Here is a 9,487-nt window from a genome sequence, read left to right on the forward strand (position 1 = left end):
AAGCCCAAGATCCTATAATTCTATAAACTCCCAGACAATGCTGCAGACCAAGGTATAACTAGGTAAAGGAAATTACCCAAGATCACCCAACTACAAATAGCTGAATTAACTTATACGTGGCTAAAAATACTTAGTGCCAATTCTTAAAAAAAAAAAAAAGTACACCTGTCCAAGGCAAAGTTAAAATTCCAGGGACTTTCTGAAAATGTAGCTCAGTGGTAGAGGATTTACCCAGCATGTATAAGACCCTGGGTTCAATCCCCAGTACTGCCAAAAGAAAAAAAGAAAAAAAAATACAGAGACTTTTCCTTCATCTTCTTTCCTCAAATGTTCTTGTTCAAAATAGTCCACAAGATTATAATAAGCAATTTATGTAAAGATAATAGCAGCACTTTTCAGATCAGCCACAAACTGAAGTCATCCCAAATGCCCAGCTCTAGGGAAATGGTTGAGTAAGCTTTACCTGTATGGTTTGCCTATATCATGTAATGCTATATGGCTATTAAACTGATAATTATGGGAACTAAATGGATACCTATAAACAGATATATTAAATCACATTTGGGCCAGGTGCAGTGGCATAAGACTATAATCTGAGTAACTCGGTAGGTTAAAGCAGGAGGAGCACAAGTTTAAGGTCAGTTTCAGCAATTCGGCAAGTCCCTAAGCAATTTAATGAGACACTATCTCAAAAATTAAAAATAAAAAGGACTAGGATGTGACTCATTAAAAAAAAATAATCACATTTGGTTAAATTTTTTTAAAGTAGGACCAAATATAACATGTTCATACTGATTAAAGTTATATGATAATTCATGTGCCCTGAAATTCATGCATCTGAGTAAATTTAGTGCAACATAATATTGGTAACATTTTTGGTAAACTTATTCATATATATATATATATTTTTTTAAATATTTATTTATTTATTTTTCGGTGGACACAACATCTTTGTTTGTATTGAGGATCGAACCCGGGCCGCACGCATGCCAGGCGAGCGCGCTACCACTTGAGCCACATCCCCAGCCCCACTTATTCATATATTTAGTGGTAATTTAAAACCCCCACCTTGAGGGGATAAAGTGTCCAACTACAACAATAACAACAACAAAAAAAATCCACCTTGATATGTTCACAGGTTTATAAAGTAAATAATAGATCTTCCTCCTCCTCCTCCTCCCCCCCACCCCAAGGCAGGTCATGAAACTAATCTTTTGCCTTTCTGGCTTGGAGCTGGTTGTAAAGAAATTCTTTGACCTACCTCTTCCAACAGTAGGTCATAAGACCCCCTTCATTCCAGAGGGGTCCTGCCTCATGCCCTGGAGGAAGGAATGTTCCATGTTCCATGGAGAGGCCAAGAATCTGAATCAGCAGGCTTTGCTGGGCTTTCCCACCCAGTCTACCAGCAATCATGCCTATGCAATGAAGTCTCCTTAAAAAAAAAAAAAAGAGGGGCTGGGGCTATAACTCAGCAGCAGAGAACTTGCCTAGCATGCTTGAGGCACTGGGTTCAATCCTCAGCACCACATAAAAATTACAGTAAACAAATAAAATAAAGGCATTCTGTCCATCTACAACTACAAAAAAACAAAACAACAATAACAAAAAAAAAAACAAGAAGGGGAGCTGGGGTTGTGGCTCAGCAGTAGAGCGCTTGCCTCGGACATGTGAGGCACTGGGTTTGATCCTCAGCACCACATAAAAATAAACAAACAAAATAAAGGTATTGTGTCCATCTACAACTAAAAGAAAAAAAATTTTAAGAAAAGAAAAAAGAAGAAGGGCTGGGCACGGTGATGCTTGCCTATAATCCCAGCGACTTAGGAGGCTGAGGCAGGAGGATCACAAGTTCAAAGCCAGCCTCAGCAATTTATCAAGGTCCTAAGCAACTTAGTGAGACCTTGTCTCAAAAAAAAAAAAAAGCCTGGGGAATGTGACTCGGCAAAAGTCCCTGGGCTCAATCCCTGGTACAGGAAAAAAAAAGACAAGACTCAGAGAGCTTTCAGATACCTGAATATATTGAAGGTTACTGGAGTGTAATGCCCCCAACGAAGTTATGGAAGCTCTATGTCCCTTCCCTATACCTTGCCTTATTCATCCATATCCTTTGTAATATCCTTAATCATGTACCAGTAAATATTAGTAAATGTTTTCCTAAGTTCTGTGAGTCACTTAAACAAATTAATCAAACCCAAGAAGGGGGCTATGAAAAACCTCAATTTATGCAATCACAGGGAAAACACAGGGTTTTTTTTAAGGTGGCAGTCTTGGGGGGTCTGTTCTTCCTCTAGGTAGACAGTGAATTAACACTGAATTGGATTTGAGACCACCCAGCTGGTGTCAAAATGGCTACAGAAATGACTGCTTACTTGCTGGTAAGTAGCAAACTCCATACCTCTGCAGGTAGCAGAGGTGAGCTGTGTTGTGAGTGTACGGCAGGAAAACTGAGTTTGGGTTGGGTTTTCCTTCCTCTCCAGAGCTATTTCTATTAAATGTCACGCAATTAGGCTAGGCGCAGTGGTGCATGCCTGTAATCCCAGTGGCTCAGGAGGCTGAGACAGGAGGATCCTGAGTTCAAAGCCACCCTCAGCAAAAGCAAGGTGCTAAGCACCTCAGTGAGACCTTGTCTCTAAATAAGATACAAAAAGGGTTGGGGATATGGCTCAGTGATGGAGTGTCCTGAGTTCAATCCCCAGTACCCACCCACCCACCCCAAAAAAAGTCATGCAATTAAAGTTTATTGTTCAAACATCAGAATGTTATTTATGTCCTTATGTAGTTATTTGTGTTATTTAATCTGGCGAGGGGAGGAGGTATAGGAGGGTGACTAAATTCCATATTGGTCATAGGCTATGATTAGGGGCTAGGCCCAGTCAGTCAGACCAGAGTTCAAATCTTAGCTCTACAGCTACTAAACGAGCTGAGGCAGGTGGATCACTTGAACCCAGGAGTTCAAGGCTAGCCTGGCCAACATAATGAGACCCTGTCACTTAAAAAAAAAAAAAAAGTTTAAATCTCAATTCTACCAAATCATTAGATTGGTAACCCTGTACCTCATTTACTCTCTCTGTAAAGTCTGTAAATTCTACCTGGCCATGGTGGTGCACACCTATAATCCCAGTGACTCTGGAGCTGATATAGGATGATCACAAGTTCAAGGCCAGACTGGGCAACTTACAAGACCCTCAATAACTTAGTAAGACTGTGTCTCAAAATGAAAAATAAAAAGGACTGGGATGTAGCTCAGTGATAAAGTACCCCTGGGTTCAATCCCCAGTACCATGATAAATAAATAATAAAATTAAAAATAAACAGGACTGGGGATGTAGCCCCAGCACTAAAAAGTATTGGCTTTATATATTCATGTTTTCTTTAAAATAAATATTTTATTTAGGTATATTTAAAAATATACCTAAAAGCTGTAAAGATAGTACAAAGTTCCCATATATACTACACCCAGCTTCTCCTAACATTGATGGTTGACATAACCATGGTATATTTATCAAATCAAAACTACTTTCCCAGGAAATGATCTGTAGATATTTGCTTTCCACTTAATTTAACATTTTGTTGTTGTTATCATCTTATTTATTATAACTCTCAGAGAATCAGCTAAATCTAAGTATTCACATTCGTGCTTTGAAGTTAACTAGACTTAAACATTCTAATATTGTTATTATTATTTGTTGGATGAGTCATTATTTTTGAAATGGTATTCTAGCATGAACTCTGTAGGCTAGCATGTTTCATTCATCACTGAATAATATCCCATTCCACTTTTTAATCTATTCATCAATTCATGGAAACTTGGGTTTTTTCCACTTTTTGGCTATTATGAGTAGTACTGCTACAAATATCCATGCACAAGTTTTTGTGGACCTATGTTCTGATTTGTCTTGGTTATACATCTAAGAATGGAATTATTGAGTCATAGTATAACTCTGTGTTTAACATTTTAAGAAATTGTTACACTGTATTCCAGAGTGGAGACACACCACCTTACATCCTTACCAACAACATATGAAAGCTTCAATTTCTCCACACCCTCACCAACACTTGTTACTATTATAATCTGAGTTTTCAATTTAACCCTCCTTGAGGTTTTGTGTAGAATGGGTATCATATTGTGATTTTTTTTTCTTTTTATTTTCTGGTACCAGGGATTAAACTCAGGGGTACTCAGCCACTGAGCCACATCCTCAGCCCTTTTTATTTATTTATTTATGCCTGAGCCACATCCCCAGCCCCACTTTTCTTGATTTTTGAGACAGGATTTCCCTAAATTACCTAGGGCCTCACTAAATTGCTGAGGCTGGCTTTGAACTTGCAATCCCCACCTCCCGAGTCACTGGAATTATAGCTGTGTGCCACTGTGCCTGGCTATAGATACTCTTATTCCCCCTTGTAACCTTTAAGTATTTTATGGGGAGACACTGTTTTTTAAATTTATTTTTTAGTTGTTGTTGGACACAATACTTTTATTTTGTTTATATGTGGTGCTGAGGATTGAACCCAGGGCCTCTCACATTCTAGGCAAGCATGCTCTACCACTGAGCCACAACCCCAGCCTGGGGAGGCACTTTAATAAGTATTTTGCTCTTCATTTCATGCCATTTATTTATAACAGCATGAACTCATGATTTCCTCTTTAGTCAATGACTTATGTATGATCCAATATTATAACTATGGGTTTTGTTGTTCTTGGGTTTTTTATTTTTTGTTTTGTTTGTTTGGTTGGTTTTTTTTTTTTTTTTTTTTTTTTTTTTTTTGGTACCAGAGATTGAATCCAGGGTCACTTAACTACTGAGCCTCATCCCCAGCCCTTTTTTGTATTTATTTAGAGACAGGGTCTCACTGAATTGCTTAGGGCCTCGCTAAATTTTTGAAGCTGGCTTTGAATTCGATATCCTCCTGCCTCAGCCTCCTGAGCTGCTGGGATTACAAGCATGCACCACTGCACCTGGCCTTGTTTTGTATTTTTAAGAGACCTAGTCTCCTTGTATTTCCCAGGCTGATCTTGAATTTCAGGGTTCAAGAAATCCTCCTAACAGTCTCCTGAGTAGTTGGAACTATAGGCATACAACATGGTGACCAGCTACTATAACTATATATTTTTTAAAATAGTTTTTTAGGGCTGAGGTTGTGGCTCAATGGTAGAGTGCTCGCCTAGCACATGCAAGGCCCTGGGTTTGATCCTCAGCACCACATAAATAAATAAATAAATAAATAAATAAAGTTTAAAAAAATAGTTTTTTAGTTGTAGATGAACACCTTTATTTTATTTATTTATTTTTATGTGTGGTCCTAAGGATCGAACCTAGTGTCTCACATGTATGAGGCAAGTACTCTGCCACTAAGCCACAATCCCAGCCCCAACTATGTATTTTAACGCTTAAATTGTTAGAGACTTGGCTACTTAGAAAAAGTCCCATCTTGCTTTGAATATTTCCATATTCTTTTTTTTTTTAATTTTTTAGTTGTAGTTGGACACAATGCCTTTATTTTATTTATTTTTATGTGGTGCTGAGGATCAAACCCAGCACCTCGCACATGCTAGACAAGTGCTCTACCACTGAGTTACAACCCCAGCCCCAGTATTTCCATATTCTTTGGCAAAGATGTTTCATCATGATGTGGTATCACTACTCTCAGGCTCTTTCAGATAATGGATCTAGGGACTCTCTGTATTATGTGTACATGTATGTACATGTGTGTAATGAGCATGTGTGTACATACACACATGCATGTATGTGCTTATATACATTTATACCTTTATAACTATATTTATCCACAGATTTAGAAAACTAAACCAATATTCAATTCATATGGTTCATTCTAGTTTCCTTCCTATTCCATATTTGCTACTTTCTCCAACAGGATTGGAAAAGTACATTATGCATAGAATATTTACTCATCTAATCACAACTTCTGATATGCAGTCCGTCTTCCATTACCACCACCATCCTCTCCCCAATGAAGATACCTTGTCTGCCTCAAATGAATATCTCTTTTTATTTTTATTTTGGCAGTATTGTGGACTGAACCCAGGACCTTGCATGTTAGGCAAGCAATCTACCACTAAGCCACATTATCAGCACCAAATAAATGGTTTGTTTTGTTTTGGTTTGGTTTGGTTTTGGTACTAGGGAATGAACTCAGGGGCGCTTTGTCACTATCTCCAGCCCTTTTTATTTTGAAATAAGTTTGCTAAATTGCTTAGGGCCTCTCCAAGTTGCTGAGACTGGCTTTGAACTTGAAATCCTCCTGTCTCAGCCACCTGAGTTGCTGGGATTACAAGTGTGCACCACCATGCCTGGCTCCAAATAAATGTATATTAATGAAAGTTATGATGAGAATGATAATCCCTCTTTTAGCTTTGTGTCCAAATTTAAATGTCTTTTTACTATTATGAAAACTCCCTCAAACTCCAAAGGCCATTATCAACCAGATATGAAATGAAGGAAGTGCTTGATAAAAGTTTAGAAATTGAATCCTTCCTAATTCATCTCAAAAGCCATAGAATATTTTGAGGGACAAATTTATAAGAAGAAACCTTTGCTGTTCTCATCTGTTGTAGACACAAAAATTCCAGTATCCTCCCAAACCCATTATTTTGAAGAAACAATCAAGCAGAAGCAGAAAAAAAAAAAAAGTATCTGTTTTTATCTTTTGTTTGATGCATTTGAAGAATTAAGTCTAATGGGTCTTCAATTAAGCCACATTTATTATTTTGTATAATGGTAGATATGGCTAGGAATTTCACAAGAAAAATTTTCTAGTGACCAAGTAAATGTTGGCTGCTTTTTATGTTTTTGTTTTGGTTTGCTTTTTGGTCTGCAAGATTAACTACTGTTTCATTGCACCACCTGCTGGCAACTTCTTGAAATTTCTTTTTCCTCCAACAAAAGGCAACAAATACTCTTTTTCCCCTTGCCAGAAAAAGCACAGAAAAAACAACTAATATGCTTGGGTGGTGGAAAAAATTCAAGTTAACTTATCCTTTTTTTTTTTTTAAGATAGAGTGAGAGAGGGAGGGAGGGAGAGAGAGAGAGAATTTTTAATATTTATTTTTTAGTTTTCGCGGACACAACATCTTTGTTTTGTATGTGGTGCTGAGGATCGAACCCGGGCCGCACGCATGCCAGGAGAGCGCACTACCACTTGAGCCACATCCCCAGCCCCTTAACTTATCCTTAATAACACAAAACATTTGCCTTCCAAAATTTCAACAATGATATCATAAAACATGCATACAGAAAAGTGTATACAATTTGTATGTATGGGTTAGGCAATAATTACAAAGTAACTCTGTACTCTGTACTATAACCCAGGTAAGGAAGAAAGCATTTTTCCCATGAGCCTGACTCCCTCCCTCCCCATAAGGTAGATTCTACTCTGATTTGGGGGAAAACCATTTGAGTATGTATTACTTTTACAACTAGAAAACAACTAAAGTATTAATTTTAAAAACTAATATAGCCAGGTACAATGGCACACACCTGTAATCTCAACCATTCAGGAGACTGAGGCAGGAGGATCCCAAGTCTGAGGCCAGCCTCTGCAACTAAGTTAGACCCTGTCTCAAAATAAAAAATAAAAAAGAGCTGGTGCTGAAGCTCAATCATAGAGTGCCTTTGGGTTAAATCCCCAGCATTGAAAAAATAAATTAATAGGCCAGGCATGGTGGCACATACTTGTAATTCCAGAAGTTCTGGGGGCTGAGGCAGGAAGATCCCAAGATTACAGCCAGCCTCAGCAACAGCAAGGCGCTAAGCAACTCAGTGAGACCCTGTCTCTAAATAAAATACAAAATAGGGCTGGGGATGTGGCTCAGTGGTTGAGTGCCCCTGAGTTCAACCCCCAGTACAAAAATAAATAAATAAATTGTACCACGACTATTTAATTTGAAAATTTACACGGTTATTCATGAATTTAACCAATATATACTGAGTTCAATATCATTATTTATTAGGGAAATACAAACCAAATCATAGTGAGTTACTATTTCACACCTACTAGGATGTCTAAATTTGAAAAGAAAAACAATCACAAATATCAAAGATGTAGAAAAATTAAGATCCATATATATTACTGATTGGAATGTAAAATAGTACAGCTACTTTGGAACACTGTTTGGCAGTTCTTCAAAATGTGAAACAGAATTTTCCATATGACCCTTCAATTCCACTCTTAGGTAAATACCAAAAGAAATAAAAGCATATATCCACACAAAAAATTGGACACAAATGCTTGGAGAGGCATTATCCATATTAGCCCAAAAGTAAAAACAACCCAATATTCATCAATTGATAAGTAAATAAACAAAAAGTTGTCTATCATACAATGGAATATTATTCAGCCATAAAATATAATAATGTACTAATACATACCACAATGTGGAAAAACCTTGAAAACATGAAAAATGAAAGACACTAATCACAAACATACACCATATACTATATAATTCAATTTCTATAAAAGGTCCAGATTTGGTAAATTCAGAGATGCATAAAGCAGAGTGGCTAGTGCCAGGGGCTAGAGGAAAGAAGGTAAGAAGAATAACTGCTAATGGGTATGAGGCTTCACTTTCTAGCCTCGAAACACACACGGCACCACTGAACTACCCCCAAACCCTTTCTTTGCAGTTTTACCACTTATAATTGCATGCCTACTTAACCTAGACTTGTTTTGTTGTTGCTGCTGTTATTTGGAACTTTTATAAATGAAAAATCACAGGTGTGCCTTTTCACCAAGATGGCACCGAAAGCTAAGAAGGAAGCTCCTGCCCCTCCCAAAGCTGAAGCCAAAGCAAAAGCTTTGAAAGCCAAGAAAGCAGTGTTGAAGGGTGTCCACAGTCAAAAAAAAGAAGATCCACACGTCACCTACCTTCCGTTGACCCAAGACATTGTGGCTCCGGAGGCAGCCCAAATATCCTCGGAAGAGCGCTCCCAGGAAAACAAGCTTGACCTCTATGCCATCATCAAATTCCCTCTGACCGCTGAGTCAGCCATGAAGAAGACTGAAGACAACAGCACACTTGTATTTATTGTGGATGTCAAGGCCAACAAACACCAGATCAAACAAGCTGTAAAGAAGCTTATGACATTGATGTGGCCAAGGTTAACACCCTGATCAGGCCTGATGGAGAGAAAAAGGTGTATGTTCGACTGGCTCCTGATTATGATGCTTTGGACGTTGCCAATAAAATTGGGATCATCTAAAAAGAGTCCAGCTGTCTAATTCTAAATATACTTTCTTTTTTTCCAACATAAACATTAAAAAAGAAAATCACAGGTGTGTACACCTTTCTTCTTGCACTCAGCATTACGACAATTAGGTCCATCTACTGCTGCATGTAACTACGAATCATTCTTCCCACAGCTATGACTCTGTTGTGTGTAGAGTACACAGTGAGACCCTCACACTCTCAGTGATAAACATTTGGGTCATTTCCAGGTTGGGATTTCCAGGAACAACGCTGCAGGGA

At 38.0% G+C, this 9,487-nt stretch overlaps 1 pseudogene; it reads left to right on the top strand.

The window, feature by feature from the left end:
* The first annotated feature begins 8,754 nt into the window (after positions 1 to 8,754).
* LOC124093530 (large ribosomal subunit protein uL23-like) lies at positions 8,755 to 9,256 on the top strand (annotated as a pseudogene).
* Positions 9,257 to 9,487: the final 231 nt, after the last annotated feature.

Source organism: Marmota monax, unplaced genomic scaffold, assembly GCF_021218885.2.
Source record: "Marmota monax isolate L192 unplaced genomic scaffold, Marmota_monax_Labrador192_F-V1.1 WCK01_AAM20220418_F8-fsc00092, whole genome shotgun sequence".
Classification (NCBI taxonomy): domain Eukaryota; kingdom Metazoa; phylum Chordata; class Mammalia; order Rodentia; family Sciuridae; genus Marmota; species Marmota monax.